Source organism: Myotis lucifugus, unplaced genomic scaffold (genome assembly GCF_000147115.1).
Source record: "Myotis lucifugus unplaced genomic scaffold, Myoluc2.0 scaffold_87, whole genome shotgun sequence".
Classification (NCBI taxonomy): domain Eukaryota; kingdom Metazoa; phylum Chordata; class Mammalia; order Chiroptera; family Vespertilionidae; genus Myotis; species Myotis lucifugus.
Window position 1 is genome coordinate 126935 of NW_005871135.1, and position 17498 is coordinate 144432.

Below are 17498 nucleotides of genomic sequence, written 5' to 3' on the forward strand. Positions count from 1 at the left end.
CAGTGTTGGGGTCAGAACCCAGAGCAATCTGTCTCCGTGGCTTTAAAATTCAAGATCATGATGCCTTCCTTACAGAACTGTGAAGACGGGCAGTAATTACACAGAAAGATCCTAACAGTCCTTGGACCAAAGTAGACCGTACGTCATGGGAGGCCCTTGTGATTTTGATAATGATGATTCTTCAGGGCGGCTCTGAGGGTGAGCACACCTGAGGCAGGGGCAGAGAGGAGGCTCGGATGGGCTAGCAGGCTTGGCTTGGGCAGACACAGGCATTTCCTCTTTAACCAGGCCTTTGACGCCTGCTTCAAATAGTACTTTCTAAAGTCATAATTTGCTAAACCAAGCAGTTCATGGGCCTCACTTCACAAATTATTACTTTGCTGTTTCAAAAGCCTCCCATAACGAGAACCAGCCCTCCGCCAGGCAGGCGGAGAGTCGGAGCGGAGTTCCGCGGGGAGCGCATTGTCTCGGGGCAGCCGACGCGTGCGATATATTTTTGGCCGGTGCTGGTTAGATTTTTAGCAAGGAGAGGAAGGCTAACATGTTTGTAAAAATTCACATAGCTTAGATGCTTAGATTTGGACTGAGGTCTGTTCACTCTAAACTTGAGGCATTATGGATGCTGCTTCCCTGTTTCATATACAGGATATTTCTAATGTGGGTTTGCACAGTCTGGCAAAAGGAAAAGCAAGTGATTCCCGGTGGGGAAAGACTGAGGTCCCCTTTTTTAAATGTATTTTTTGTTAATCCTCACCGGAGGATATTCCTCCATTGATTTTGAGAGAGTGGAAGGGAGAGGGAGAGACACACAGAGAGAAACATCAATGTAGGAGATATGAACCCCGACCAGGGCCCGGAGTAGAGCCTACAACCAAGGTACATGCCCTGGACCGGAATAAAAACCAGGACCTTTCTGTTCTCTGGCCAATGTTCTATCCACTGAGCCAAACCAGCTAGGGCTGAGGTTCCTATAGTTGAATGACTTCTACAAACATCTGCATTACTCACCATAGTAGGGAAATTTTATTTTGTTATTTTGTTATTTTGTTATTTTGTTATCGTCTTACCAGGTAGGTGCTACATAAAACATAACAACGTCGACTGGAAGGCAAGAGCACTGCGGAGACACAGTGCTTTACTATTTGAGCCATGGGTCTTAACCACCGCGGTGGGGAGGGGGAGGGGGGAGGGGGAGTGTTTCCATGGGAAAATGTGGTCAGAGTTCCCTTCCGCGCAGTGCCAGAAGGCCTCTCCCCGCCGCCGTGCACGGTCTCTACAAGGCAGCATGGTGTCATGGAAAAGCTCTATGTTTAGAGCATGAGGACATAAGTTCCAGTCCCAGATTTCCTGCTGTGCTAGTTGAATGACCCTTGGACTCTCTGGGGCTCAGTTTCTTTATCTGCCAAGCAGGCATGAAAACTCCTACTTCTCTGAGGCTTTCTGAGCTTAAAGGAAAATAATGCTTGCAGAATCACTTTGAGAGCTGTGAAGGCCCCATACAATTTTTTAAAAACATGTTTTTATTGATGAGAGAGAGAGAGAGAGAGAGAGAGAGAGAGAGAGAGAGAGAGAGAGAGAAAGATGGATGAGAGAAACATAGATCAGCTGCCTCCTGCACGCCCCCTACTGGGGATCGAGCCTGCAACTCAGGTATGTGCCCTGACTGGGAATTGAACTGGCGATCCATCGCCATCGCTTGGTGCATGGGACAATGCCCAACCAACCAGCCAGGGCACCCCCATACGATTTTGAAGTGTGGTTAGCAACTCACCAGTCTGTTAGGATGGGAGCCCCCCCTAGACAACTCCTACAGGAAAGTGGGTGTTCATGTCTCAGGGCTCCGTGGCCAAGGTTGCAAGCCTCTCTGTGGACATGTGCCTGCTTCTGCTCACAGATTCCCGGGTGATTTCTCCAAAAGCTTCAACTTCCAAATTGGCATGAGCTCCAAGATATAGAGAACTAAGAGAGCAATGACGGCAACACATGTGGACAATATGTGGTGTAGCTCCTGCCCATTGGGGGCCCTCCTGACCGAGAATAGGGAGGAGGCGGAGGGTGTGACGTAGGAGGAAGCAGCAGAGCACAGGGCAGACAGCCTGCCAGCTCAGGGGGTGGGATTTCCTCACCCCCTCCACCTGTGTCCAGCCAGAGAGGCTAAATACCACCGACAGTTTCCGACCTCTATGCCACTGTAACATGTTACTAAATCAAGCATGAGACTAAAACCTGTATCCCAAAGCTATTCATCTCAACTCTACCGTTGGTCCTTGCTAACATTGATGATGTTAGCCTAGGGCAGTGAGCACAGTGCATTTATTAAAGCAGTGGCCGAAGGAAGAACTGGAAATTCCCAAGATGCCAAGGGAGCTTTCTCGCTCCTTTATCCTTTATCCTGCCGGCCCTAAGCAAAGCTCTCCCCATACAATTCCCTGGCTGAAAGGCCCTTCCTTGTTCACCAGGGGCCTCAGAAAAAGAATGGAAGCTCCTTAGAGTCACCCTAACCAGTGCAGACCCAACCGGTACTCCAGACCCCCTCTCTCCACAAACCATCCCTTCAGGGGTTCATCCCCAAATGGAGCTCGAAATTTCACACCTCTGCTTCTGCCTGAGCTGTTCCCTCAACCTGGTAAACCACTTCACCCTGTCCCCTTGCCTGTCACCAGCAACATCCCTCTCACTGAAATCCTCTTCACTTCCCAGGCCCAACTCAATGCCATCTTCTCTAGGAAGCCCCTCTTGATCCAACCCCTTCCCCAGCCCTCTGTACCCCTTCTTCTCTAATCCATAGTTGACCTCTCTTATGTGGTGCTAATTTCATTCACACAAGGGACAAGGCATCCGAAGGCTCAGGTTGCGTACACCCACCTCCTACACACATGGGTACCACATCATGTAAAACTCTAGAAGCCTCTCTTTCCTTATCTGCAATATGAGGATAATCCTGCTACCCGCTGTATGGGGATGGTGCGAGGGGAGATAGGAAAGTAAATTTTAAGTTTGGAAACAAGAAAAATTGGTCATTGTGACTTTTTAGTAAGCCTCCCTAGCTGGGTTTTTAATTTCCTGGTGAGCCCAGTCTGATATCTGTATCCCAGGTGCTCAGATCCAAATCTGACCCAGCACAAGTGATTAGAAAATGCGTACATTTAAAAAATGAATGAGTTATACAAGAGTTAGGAAAGAGAACAGAAGGCTATTTTCAACATGAGTATGACCCCTTCTCGGTCAACTCCATCAGGGTTCTCCTGATATTGCTTTTCAGAACATCTGATTGTTCCCTTCATAGAACCTGTCACAATGTGACTGTCTATATATGGATGTTGGCTTATCTCTCCGCTGCATTTGATGAGCCCCACCCCCAATGATGGAGACCAATTCTCTTTTGTCCATTGAATACCCAGCATCTAGGACAGCACATGGCATGAAACAGCCACTACAGAGGATATGAACGAATGCACAGCTTTCATAAAACCAGAAAATCATGCCCGATGGAAGATGAAGACAATGTGTAGCCTTTGTTTAATAACTATTCATTAACACAAGCAGTAACACCTTCTTGCCCCCACCCATCCCCTAGCCTGGGGTAGGGGCACAATCTTTGTTCCCATTCATTCTTCTACTCTCTCCCATGAAAACACGTATCATGCTGTTTTTTGCATTTGTCTGTATCCTTGTCTGCTTACCTAATAGACTATAATCTTCAAAACAGAACCTACCACAGCAGATGGGTAAGATCAGAGAACTCTTTGGCTATCACAGAATCAGAAGAGCTGGGGCAACTGCCTCATGGGAAACAGGATACTGATATAGAATCAAAAAGTCAAATTTTAAGTCATAGGTACTGAGGGTGGAGGTGATGATCACAGCCAGAGAACGCCAGAGCCAGGGCAGCTGGGATTGGGAGAGGTATCATCTGTAAACACCAGGCACTCGGGTGTGATTTCACAGAGTGACCACAGCAACCCTTCTAGGCTGCTATCATTTTACAGAGAATGGAACTGAGGCTCAAAGAAGCTTAGTAATCTGCCCATGATCTCAAGGCCCCTAGGTGGCCACGTCATGACTGGAAACCAGATCTGTATGCTCCAACTTCACTCCTGACCTCATTCTGTGATGATGCCTCCTGGTGCTTAGGCTGCCTTGGACCAACCTGTCAGGAATGAGCCAGAGCTGTGGTTGTCAGTTCTGGATTAGCTTCTAAGAGAAAGAAAGGAAGGAAGGAAGAAAGCAAAAAAGAAAGAAAAGGAGGGAAGAAGGAGGAATGGAAGAAGAAGGGAAGGAAGGAAGGAAGGAAGGAAGGAAGGAAGGAAGGAAGGAAGGAAGGAAGGGAGGAAGGAAGAAGGGAAGAAAGAGAAGAGAGAAAGAAAAAAGAGAGAAAGATAGATCCTGGTACCAAGCCAGCCCTATTGGAAAGGGATCTTCCGGGTTGTGACCTGTGACTTCATATTGAAAAACATTCTCCAGGTGATCCTTGTGCCTGAGAACAGAGAACCATGGTCCTGGGGGGACTTATGCTCCGGGTCTAGTGTTTGACTTGTGACTTCTACTATCCTTTCAATCCATGCTTTATAAATTCTGAAACACATACTTTCAATAGCGCTGACATTGAGATGCGTCCTACAAGTGATGCGAGGCAGGAATGGTTCCCGCCAGCCAGGCAGCAGCCTTCACTGTGTGCACCTGTGTGAGCCTGGATGCCATTCCTGGTGCGTCAGCTGGATACACACACCCTTGGTGTTTCAGGGCACAAACTACTCAAGAACTAATCGTGGAAGGAGCATGAGTCCCAGCTGTTGTCTGACAGCCTTCTCTGATAACTACTGGTAAGATGATAAAAGTGCCAACATTAGAATTTAAAAGAAAATTCCAGAGATAACAATGGAGTCTTCTTTTTGAAAATGCAATAATAAAAATGAGTGATGTATTGATACATGGTACCACATGGATGAACCATGAAAACATGATGCTAAATAAAACAAGCCAGACACACAAGACCACCTATTGTAAGATTCCGTTTCTATGAAATGTCCAGAATGGACAAATCCATACAGAAAGGAGACTAGTGCTAGTTTAGGACTGGAGAAATGCGAGGAGTGTGAGAGTGGAGGCTCATGGGGATGGGGTATATTCTGAGGGTGTTGGAAATGTCCTAAAATTGATTGTCACGATAGTTACAACTCTATGAATGTACTAAAAACTATAAAATTATACATTTTAAACAGGCAAATTGTATAGTATGTACATTATATCTCAATAAAACTGTTTTTAAAAAAAACTATGGGGGTAGGGGTGGGGGAGAAATACAGTATAACCAATCCTTTGGCTAGCAAAGAGGACAATGGTATATGGGAAACCCAGAATTCAATGACCCTGAGTCAAAAAGTGAATCAGAAAAGACAGGCAGAAGCTGGATACGAAGAAGTTTTATGAATATGTGAATGTGTATTTTACTTTTATATCACAGGAGTGATGTATTGTAAAAATATAATCAGGATAAATAAACTCTTCCAATACGCCTAAACATTTAATTGGTAAGAAAGCACTGGGGTATAGTTCCGTTGGCAGCATTTTCTTTTCTTTCTTTTCCAGTCAATGACCAGCTGTGAAATATCCCTTACCCTCTCCATCCCTAAGCTTTCCTCTCTCTACAGCGGATTTATTTCCAAGGATGCTCATGGCTCTCAGGTGTTTCAGTTCTAATCTAAATTTCTATTCCTGTCTGGTGGGAAATTCACCGTTCATTAGATCCCGCCCCAGATCACAGGCTTGAAAAGTAAGGAAAAGAGGAAACTGCCACAGCTGTCTATATGTATCTTCCACTGAAAGAAATGTGCCGAGAGAGAACGGTAAAATGATTTCTTGCACCTTTCCCTTGATTACCTGTAGATTTCATTTTCTAATCCTCTAGGAAGCCCAGATCCCCAGAGAGCTGAGAGTGAATGAAATAACACATTAAGAGGGAAAACTCCGGGCCTGTGGTCAAATTGTTTCGCCACCCCGGCCAACCGCTTGGGCCACGGCATTGGCCTCCAGTGAGTTCCCCTGGGGGTGCGAATGTCCAGCTAGAAGGTGGCTCCCTGATCTGCGTGCAGGGCACCACCCAGGACATGGGACGCACTAGCCTCAGAGGCAGCTCAGGAAGAGAGAAGACTTTCAAAAAGAAAAGAAACAAAACAGAAGAAGAGACTGGCTTCCAGGCTCTGCCAGAGAAGCACATCTTTTCCAGTAGTTCCAGGATTCCTTCAGTTACCAGACTTTTCATAAAAGATTATTTGTGTCTAACATGCAAAGACCCATGTTTATTTGAGCAGTCTCCAAAGCAAGTGAGAAATTTAAAATGTTAACACTGGAGAAAAGGTAAATAAAATCTGGGCTATAAAACACTAAACAGACACTAAAATGTTTGCAATACTATAAGGGAAGACTTGGCTTTCACAATGCAATAAAAGAGGTAGGAATTTAAAAAAATATGTTCTCCATTATATAAAAAATATTCACTGTCTGGGAAGGAAATAGGACAGATATTCTGATCATCTCATACTGGTAGAGCTCTGGGTGATGTGTTCCTGTTTCTGCATTCCCATTCTATAATAAATGTGCAACGTCCTTCTCCACCATGAAATTTAATTCTACTAAACATAATTGAAAATGTTTTTCTCATTATAAAAACTAAAATGTTTGTTACAGAAAATTTAAGAAAAAAGATGGAAATAGAAATCTGCCAGACTTAACACACACACACACAAAAACAACTTATGATAACATGATAGCATGTTAGTATATATGCTTACATTCATTGTTGTTTGGATACATAAACAGCATACACACACACACACACACACACACACACATCCATGATAGATGAGACTCTGTGAGGTCTACGCATCCTGTCACTCTACTTCTGACCACTGAGCTGTTTGTTTTAGGCATGGTTTTCCTAGGTGACCCTATTCTTTGAATCGCAGATGATTGAACTTCAAGACGTTACAGGAGGTCCTCTAGCCAGAGTTAGTGGGGCTCCATCCAAGAACAACCTATGGTTTGGATTGGGGTTATTTTGGGGCCAGAAGGGACCCCATTTGAGGATGGAACATTTAATCTTATAATAGAATTCACTGAGGACTATCCAAATAAACCACCTATGGTTAGATCTGTCTCTGAGATGTTTCCTCCGCATGTCTGTGCAGACGGTAGTGTATGTCTGGGCATACTTCAGAACCGCTGGAGTCCACCTTAGGATGCAGCTCCCATTTCTACATCCTTACTGTGTCTACTGGATGAGCCCAATCCCAATAGTCCAGCAAGTAGCCAGGCCTCCCAGCTATACCAGAACAAGCGGGAATATGGAAGCCGTGTTTCTGCGAAGGTAGAACAGAGCTGGTGTGATTGTTGACTTGGGTGCGCAAAAGAAGAGGCAAGGCATAGGAAAAACATATATTGATGTGCTTGTCACCTTCCTATTCCTCAGCGTCATTAAAAGCAACGTACTGTGCTGTTTCCACCTTCCCTCGCTGAGCTTTTCCTACCCTTTCTACCTTCTCCTTGAACATCAAATAAAAAACAAAAACAACCCTCTACAAGATCAAATGTACTGTACCTGGGTTACAAGCAAAATTTACTAATAGTTAATTCCTTTTCTGTCACATCTCACCTCCAGCTTTCGGGCAGTATGCTGTTACCGTACTTTACACAAAGTTGTTATACAAGTGGTGCTTCTGCATAGCTTGAATGACTAGGATACTATTTTTAACAAAATGATTGCAATACTTTAAGGAACGACTTGGCTGACGTGTTTCATCCATGAGCCAAACCGGCTAGGGCAACGTTTAGTGGCTTATAAGATCTCTAAGATCCACTGTCTATAAAGGGACCTAATAAGTCCTATCACTTTAAGTTAATACGTTGTTTTAAATTCAGACCAATTCAAGTTAGTATGTTTATTATTTTGGGCTAAAGGTCATTGAAAACAATACAAATTCATTGTCAACTTTAAGAATAATTTAGAAAAGTATGAACCAAGCCAAGTTATAGATTCAAGAGAAGAAAAAAAAGGTAACATTTTGAAGCTCTTAAAGACCTTCATCAGTGCGATTCATCAAACTGTAGTTTTAAGAACATTGTTTTTGAAATAACCTTCGTGTTCATATTTTGAATGTCCAAAAAGGGCCATATAGTATATGTGTTAGCCAGCGGTTCTCAACCTGTGGGTCGTGACCCCTTTGGGGGTCGAACGACCCTTTCACAGGGGTCCCCTAAGACCATCGGAAAACACATATATAATTACATATTGTTTTTGTGATTAATCACTATGCTTTAATTATGGTCAATTTGTAACAATGAAATTGGGGGTCACCACAACATGAGGAACTGTAATAAAGGGTCGCGGCACTAGGAAGGTTGAGAACCACTGTGTTAGACAGTAATATTGCCTTTTTGAAACTAATTTAGATTGACTATTAGCTCAACTAAATATGCATTCTAAGGACCATCCCATACTTTTTTTTTTTGGTGCATAGAAAAGATTTTAAGAAAATGAAGGGAGTTCTTCATATTCATAGGTCTTGGGATTATAGCATAAAAGAAGACTGACACACTCTTCAGTTGATTATGGCGTAGTTTTGAAACAGATTGTCATAAAGGAAAAGGAAGCTTAAGGGGACATAGGAGTGTTACTATTTCTTGGAGATCCTGAAGTGGAACTGTTGGGTCATATGGTAGTTCTATTTCTCATTTTTTGAGGAGCCTCCATACTGTTTCCCACAGCAGCTGCACCCTTTTACATTCACACCAACAAGGTACAAGAGTTCTGATTTCTCTACTTGTTGTCTTGTGTTCCTTTGGTAATCTCCATTCGAACATGTGTGGGTTGATATCTCATTGTGACTTTGATTCACAATAGCCAAGATATTGAAACAACCGAAATGTCCATCACCAGATAAATGGGTAAAGAAAATGTGGAATATACATACAATGAGACATTATGTAAAGACAAAGGAATTCTGCCATGTGACAACATGGATGAACCTTGAGGACATTATGATAAGGGAAAGCAGCCAGTCACAGAAGAACAAATAGCACATAATTCCACTTATATGCAGTGTCCAAAATAGTCAAACTCATAGACACAGAGAGTGGAACGGTGGTTTCCAGGGGCTGGAGGAAGGGAAAAGGGGACGTTACAGATAAACAGGCCTGAAGTTTCAGTTTTGCAAGATGAATAAGGCCCAGAGATCTGCTGTACAATAAGGAGTTATAGTTAACAACACTGTATTGTGCACTTAAAGTCTTGCTAAGAGGGCAGAGCTCATGATAATTCTTCTTACCACAATAAAATAAGATTTTTAAAAAAAACAAAGAAGCTAGAAGTTGCATGAAAAACAGAAGCTGAACAAGGTAGACTAGCATACACTATGACACATCCTATGCTGCTGAGCCGAACCAGCGATCCCTTTCTGATCCTGTTCCCTTAAGACGAAAGTCTTTGCCTTCCTCGTCCCCCTTTCCAGTGGCCTCTCTTGAAAAGTCACCCTCATCCACAGATGGTCAACATTACGATGGAATTTTGTTTTTCTCGCATGTGAATTTGGAGCTGATAGAAGCTTCCCGGCTCCTTGGTGGGACCCGCTGACAAACCCGCTGGCCCCAGAACCATCTGTGACTGCGAGAGGACGCTTCTGAGGCCCCTGTTGGCACCTTCCGCTGAGCCACGCCCAGGGCTCAGTGCACAAGCACCGATGAGGACCTGGAGGGCAGACTTTGTCACTGCCCCCCACAAGGCAGCGTGACCTGGAGGGCATGACTGACCCCTTCCCTCTGGTTTCCCCCATTAGAACGCGACAGAGAGAACGGGGAATGGGTTAGCAACACCAAATTCCCTGCGGAAGAACTTGGGAAGAAGCTGCCAACAAGGACCTGTTTGTAAATTAAGGGGGTTGCACTCAAAACTCTCCAGGGGCACTTCATGGCTGACACCAGAGTCCTCTGTGATGAATCAATCCTGCAATTTGCCCCGAGGCAGACATTCTGAGGAACATGCACTATCTGGGGAGGAGTTACCTGCATGAACATAGAGTGTCCCTAGATAGTGGGGGGAGGACAAGGGAGGCAACCAGAGGCCCTCCATGTCTCATCAACCAACTCACCTATGACAGTAGCCCTTTCCCACACACATGCACACAAAATGAGTATCATCTAAAACTGTCATTGATCATTGACAAAGGATACAGGTATCTTAGACAATGACGGTGGCAGGTCTTTCCCTGAAACGGCCCATCTGTTATTTTTTCCATATTTATGGGTGATTTGCTATATTGACACATCCCAGAAAGAAAGGAAAGGATAACTCAGGCTCCTCTATTTACATAGATTTCATGTAGTTTTGATACAAAGTCTACCACATTTCTGATAGTTACACATTTTTTGGTCTTGGGTTGCTTAGGTGATTATTTTTTAGGAGTAACAGAAATTTGCACTGGAACATCGTAAGGGCATACAGACCTCTTAAACTTTAAAAAAAAATTATGGCCCTAACCAGTTTGGCTCAGTGGATAGAGCATCGGCCTGCGGACTCAGGGGTCCCAGGTTCAATTCCAGTCAAGCGTATGTACCTTGGTTGCGGGCACATCCCCAGTAGGAGGTGTGCAGGAGGCAGCTGATTGATGTTTCTAACTCTCTATCCCTCTCCCTTCCTCTCTGTAAAAACCAATAAAATATATTTTTAAAAAAATTACGCATTTTCTTTTTTAGAGAGAGGAAGGGAGATGGAGAGGGAAAAGGAGGGGAAGGGGGAGGGAGAGGGGGATGAGAGGGAGAAGAGAAAGAGAAAAACATTGATTGGTTGTTTCCTGCATTATCCTCCAGCTGGGGATGAAGCCCACAACCTGGGCATGTGCCCAGACTAGGAATTGAACAGGTGACTTTTTGGTGCACGGGACAACAGTCAACCAACTGAGCCACCCCGACCAGGGGAGACCTCTTATATGTCTGATGCTGAAGGTCACACTTTGGATTATGTACTGGGGGCCAGGCCTCTAGACTAGAGCACAGGCACAAATACAACAGCAATTTTCCAGGCCCCGAATCAGTGGGAAATATGGCAAAGAAGATGAAGCCGAGAGACATTTTTGCGGCTGTCTTAAGGACATAAAAAGTCATGAGGCATAAAAATGCCTCAGAGGGCTTCTCCCATCTCTCTTTCCAGCACAGAAACACCCTCCCTCGCTTGTTTTGGAATCTAAACCAGAAGACCCTTGATGGGAATGTCAGTGCCCAGCTCCCAGCTCCCTGGATGCCTGAGCAAACACGGATGGGCCCCGCTCCCCTGCAGCCTCTGGGACAGCCGTGTTCTTGGGCTGTCCCAGCAGCTGCTGGCCCAGATGTGCCAACTCGCAGCCAGGGACGCCAGACCTGGCACAGGGGGCCGCCTGCCGGGTGCCATGGGCTGTCCTCAAGAAAACCGAGAGTTTGGGAGGGCCTGGAGTTTCGACCCCCAGCATGGCTAGATGCCAGTGAACTTCTGCAACTTTCACACATGTGCCTGCGGAAGCGCCCAAAGATTTATGTAGAAAGCATTACTACCCAAATCAGAGAATGAACTGCCAGTTGGAGTCTTCACATACACGCCACCATGCTATACTCTGCGCCTAATTTGGGATATCCCAACCCCTTCTCATTCTCTCAGACCAGTCATTTTTCAAACATGTCAAAGCAGTAGAACCCACCTTTCCAAAACACCTCACCTACGCATCCTATATGAGAACAGATGGCAGTGGGGACATCCGATTGCACCCAACACCCCCCCCCACCCTCATCAGATGTTCCACGGCACAGCTCGCTGTCCCCTGAGGTCTAGCCCAGGTCCTTAGGCTCCAAGGAACATATCTGAAACCATGGTTTACAGATTTTTATAAAGAATTTGTATCTTTCTTAAAATCCAATTTCAAAATCACCAGTTTGTAGCGGGGAAAGAATGTTAAACAAATGCACATGCTGTTGGTGTCAGAATGCATTTGGCAAACATTCTCCGAATACAGGGTGCAGGCCAGGCACTGTGCTGGGCAGTGGGGATGGAGAGATAAATAGGATGCAACTCTATCGCCAAATAGACCTGGTTACTGAGTAGCCTTAGGAAAGCCACTTGCATTGCTCTGTGGAGTGAGATGTGCTAACACCGTGAGAGCTCATGACCGCTCTCACCTGGAACCTCTTCATTTTCCACTAAACAGAGCTGAGTTCCAGACCGGGACATCACACTCAACTCCTGGTCTCCTGGCGTCCAGCTGAGCAGGGTTTCAGACTCCAGGACTGCAGGGCATGGGAGAAGTCACGAGCACATTCTGATGAGAATGATGTGGGGACAGCAGGGGTGGGGCTGATGCCTGAGTCCTCTGACCCAAAGTGCTGGAGATACTGAGTCTCGGATGACGGTGTGCAAGGACTCCAGGGGTCGGGCGCCCAGAGACCAGCAGAAATGTCACCATTAAACATCTCAGGCTGGTAGACACTGAGTTCCTGTGCAACATGCCCTTCTGCTTTCCAGATGCTTTGCAATTTGCAAAGGATTTTCGCTGGTGGCATCATATCTGATCCTCCTAGGTGTGTAGGAGGGACGCTTTCCCCGTTTCAGAGATGGGGAACCTGAGTCTCAGAGATGTGAGCTGACGTGCTCAGCATCAGACAAGTGACAAGTAGCAGAGCCTGAGCATCTCGACAAGTCAGGAGTCCTGAGCTCCACGCTCTGTTCTAGTTGAGTAATATATTGAATCAGAGACAGGCTTGGGTCTGAGCTTTGGCTTGGGAGTGTAAAGATGGAGCGACTTCGAGGGAATTAAAGAAGAACGGGAGTTGACATTTGTTGAGTATATATGCATCATATTAAGACGAAGCACAGTTACTGCCTTTGGAACCTTACAGTAGAATGGGAAAGCCAGGCTCATCAAGAGGGAAATAATATTTCATGTGTTGAGTCCTAGTCCAGAGATACATATAGGCACTTGTTATTTGTTTGTAGCAGCCAGGTGATAGATGTGTTGTATCCCAACTTTCTGATGAGAAAATTGAGGTTCAGAGAGGCTAAGTCACCAGCCTCTGGTCCTTGCAACCAGTATGTGGGGGGACCAGGAGCTGAACTCCAGTGACTGCGACACAGAAGTCCTTGTTCTCTGGACTTCACCCAGCTGCCCTTCGCTTCAGTGGGATCATCTGCAGCACGCTGGCTGGAGAGGGCAGGAACAATGTTATTTCATTGAGGTTTTATTTATGTGGTGCCATGATATTTATCTGGAAGCTTTCATCTGAGAGATGTGGAGTGTTTTATAAACAGGTTCTTATTCTTGCCTTTCTCCCCCTTCCACTCCTCCACCTGAGTCCTTGGGAACCAAAGAGGTTGCCAGAGATGGCCAAGGTCACAAGTGTGGACAGGTGTATGTGCAATGGTGGTTCTCCATATGCAGACACAGCTGTGTTTGGTGATAGGAGCAGTAATCTCTCACCTTGCATAGCTCTCTGTTGTTTCCTAACCTCTTTCATGTCCAACTTCATTTATTGGATCCTCACACCAGTCATGTGAAATTGGCAGAACAAGCATCAGCTTACACAGGACAAAACTGAGGCCCAGAGAGGTCAGTTAAAGGCTGAAGCACTCAGCCTGCCATTCAAGGAGGGGAAATTTGAACTCATGTCTGTGGATCCGTACGAAAGCAGTATTGCACAGTGGCTGAGAGGCTGGGCTTTGGATTGGGCAAACCATGCTCTTGAGTTCTGCATCTGCCATGCAGCTTCAGGGCTGTATGCCTGAGACAGTTTCTTCGACCCTGTTCCTTCCTCTGTGAAGTGGGCCATCTAATCATCCCTGCCCCGGTGAGCAGTGAAGAACCCACATGAGAATTACACACAAAATATAAAGAATGCATCACAACGCCTGGCGTGTAGGGAGCGCTCAATAAACAGCAGCAATAACAAGGTCCCAACCGAGATCTCTGCCACTATACCCGTCATCTGGGAGGAAGGAGTGAGGCTTGCATACCCCCGAGAGGGCCTGCTAGGAGGCAGGTCAAGGAATAAGGTTTACCTGCAGCTGAGGTGCCAGGCCCCATGCCCCCGTCAGGCCTCGGCTCCTGGGAGGAGGAGTGCATTCTCGGGCAGCCCATTGGCAGCAGCTGTTGTCACGTACTCCCCGGCTTCCCCTCCCAAGTGGCCCTGCCCACCTGTCTCCATCCTCCCCCGCTGGCAGCCCCACTTTGCCTGGGAGAAGAGCAAACCTGCGTCCTCAGGTGCTCTCCTCCTACTCCCCACCTTGGGACTCCGCCAAGGAAAACCAAAGCACTCTGTTTGTTTTCTAAGCTGGAGCCAGAAGCCATTCCCGTAAGGCCCGCCTGGCTTAATGGGGCTGTGTCTGGGTGCTGCCCCGAAGCCAGGCTCCGGCAGAGTCCGGCCGCCCTCCCACCCGGCCCCACTGCCCCTGCCCGCGGTGACATTTGCTTAGTGGCGGCATCTCGGTTCTGGCTCCGTCTGCATGAGGTCATCCTGTGACCCTGGACATGGCCCTTTCCCCACCCAGGGCCTCAGTTCCTCTACCTTTACCAAAAGTCAGTTTCTTCCTTTTCTTTTCTTCTTATTTTATTATTATTATTTTATGTTTATTTATTTTTTTTTTACTAAGGCAGCCTCTTCTAAATCAGTTATCCACCTGGGCTGCACAGGAGAGTCACCCGGGAACTCTGTCAAAATGAATGCCTGAGCCCCACGACCAGACATTCTCCTCTGATGGGTGTGACATGGGGTCTGGGCAACAGCAGTTTTCAGAAGCTCAAAGGTGACTCTAGCTGGCAGCCCGGGTCCTCGGGTGCTCTCCTCCTACTCTTCCACCTCGGCCCCAAACGAATCCTGACAGCCCCGTGGACTCTGCCATGTAATGACTCTACGAAAGAGGTCAAGGAGCAGAAGCAGAGAATTCTAGGAGACATCCCGATGGCTCTTCGTTTCAAACCACCATCTAATCAAACTGCCTCCCTGGACAAACAGGCAAACTGAGGCCCAGAGAGAAGCGGGGAGTTTTAACGCCCTCCAGTGAGTCACAGGGAGCCTGGTCAATCCTGCTCTCCCGAGCCTCATTACAAATAACAAAACATGGATAATAAAACGACACAAAGGAGGGAGAGGGAGAAGCTGAAAGTAAAGAAAGAAGGAAAGGCAGATGAGGGTCAATTATACACAGAAAGAAGAGAAAGAAGTAAAAGGAAAATAAAGAAAGCTAAGGGGAGGAAAGGGGACGTGGAGGAAAAGAAATAGAGGGAGAAAAGCCAGGGCAGGGGCGTGTGCCACTCGGATAGCCCCCACGCGCCAGGGCAGCTCTGAGCCACTCTTGGCTACAGGGTGCTTACTTGGTGAAGGTGACCTGGGCAGGAACTCCCATCCCAGCTGGGGCCCCAGGCCGGCTGAGGTACAGCTGCTGCCTCCTCACCCAGCTTCCAGCCTCTTGCCTGATGGGCAATAGGCAGGATGGATGCTCTTTGGCAAGGTGATCCCAGCAGAGAGGACCCCACCACCTTTAGGAGGGATTCCTGCGACGGGCAGGGAACAGATGGGCAGGGGACCCTGTGTTCCCGCCATGCTACCGAAACAGGCCTGTTTCTCGCCTCCAGGCCCCTGTTTGATGCACACCTCCGCTGGGTGCCCTTCCCGCACCCACCCTACTCAGCATGGCATTCGGGCCACATCTGCTCCTGTGACAGCTCCTCGCTCTCCATCCCCCTCCATGCTTTTCCCACCACACGTAAGACCATATGTGAGTGGAAGGCTCCCACCTCCACTCCTTTGCTTATGATGCGTCCACCCTCCTGTCCTGCTGAGCCCACAGGCATCCTTCCAAACCCCACTTAAAATCTCAAAGGGGTATCCCTGTTTGAATCCCACTCCTTCCAAATGGCCCCCCGACTGCCATCAGAATGATTCTTTCCACCTTCTAGGATTCCACGTCAAGTGTCCTGACCCGCCTCAGCCACCCTTGGCACCCTGTGCTTCTGTATCAGACCACACACACACACACACACATACACACACACACACACACACACACACCAGACAACCCCCCCACAACTCTGGGGTGACCAGATTGACATCTCTATAAAGTCTCTGGGCTTGAGCTGTGCACTCTGGACAGACCTGAGTGTCAATCGAGGCCCCATGAAGAGCACTATCAGCATTCCTACAGCTGCAGCCTTGCAGGGTTCATGTTCATGTTCTCTTCCTGATCTCCTGGGTGGGGAAACTGAGGCTGGCAGCTCTGAAGTAATTTCACACTCAAGATCTCACTGCCTCCTCCTAATAGCCCTGTGAGATAGAATTTCTTAGCCCTAAAATGAGGGAAAGACCCTATCTGATGTAGGCTCACTTGGGCCCGGCCAGGGTAGATTAGAACTGGGACCCTCCTGACTCTAGGTGCCTGTTCTAGTTCTGGGGCTCTGCCTGCAGGACGAGAAGTGGGCGTGTCTCCATCACGCATAGATATCAGCTTTTGGGTGCAACGGGACCCAACGGTGGGCCTCAGGGAGGCGGGACACACTCAGGGAGACCCTGCCTGCTCTGCCTTTCACAGGAAGCCAGGTGTGGAGTGAGGGCTGAAGGGGCACGCCAAGTGCCTGCAGAACCCTTTGGGGAAACGTCATTTGGTTCCATCATCCCAAGGAGAGTCTCAATCATGGTGACTCTCAGAGGTGAGCAGACATGGAATCACTTGGGGAGTGTGTAAAAAGTAATGATTCCCAGAAATTCTGACTCAGCAGCTTTGAGGTCAACCCAGTAACCTGCATTATTAAAATGCACACCCTGGCCCTAGCTGGTTTGGCTCAATGGATAGAGCATTGACCTGCGGACTGAAGGGTCCCAGGTTCGATTCCAGCCAAGGGCACATGCCTGGGTTGCGGGCTTGATCCCCAGTAAGGAGCGTGCAGGAGGCAGCCAATCAATGATTCTCTCTCATCATTGATGTTTCTATCTCTCTCTCCCTCTCCCTTCTTCTCTAAAATCAATAAAATATATTTAAAAATAAAAAAAATAAAATGCACACCCTGGCAATTGTGATGCAAATGGACCACAGAGGGTGCTTTAGCCCATTCCTTTATCTACTTGTAAGTCATCTCTCTCTCCTCCTAGCCTGGTCCGACCTTCCTCAGAATTACCTTCACTGGGAACACTGAGCGAATCAGTGTCTATATCCCTTCCCTGCCTCTGCCCTCACCCTTCATGGCCTCCTGCCCTGTCTACCCTGGACCCCTGACTGGAGGAGGAGTGCCCGGGAGGACAGCCCACCTTCCTCCTCCAGGAGACAGCTCCTCCCAGGGGCTCAGGTCCTGGAAGCCACCCCCTGGAATCTTTTGGGACTTAGTTCTATCTTTACTGTATCTCCTTCCCTCCAGAATTCCTTCTTCTCCTCCGTTAGTTTCCATTTGGGAAACAGGCCCCAATAACCACAGTCAGTGTCCTGGCTCGACCCTCAGAGT

The 17498-nt window shown here is 47.2% G+C and overlaps 1 protein-coding gene and 1 pseudogene across 1 annotated transcript in view; one reads left to right on the forward strand and one right to left on the reverse strand.

The window, feature by feature from the left end:
• LOC102436882 (astrotactin-2) overlaps nucleotides 1-17498 on the reverse strand; it is a 483991-nt gene that overhangs the window by 66117 nt on the left and 400376 nt on the right. The gene's annotated exons all lie outside the window — the stretch shown is intronic.
• Nucleotides 7037-7393, forward strand: LOC102436569 (annotated as a pseudogene).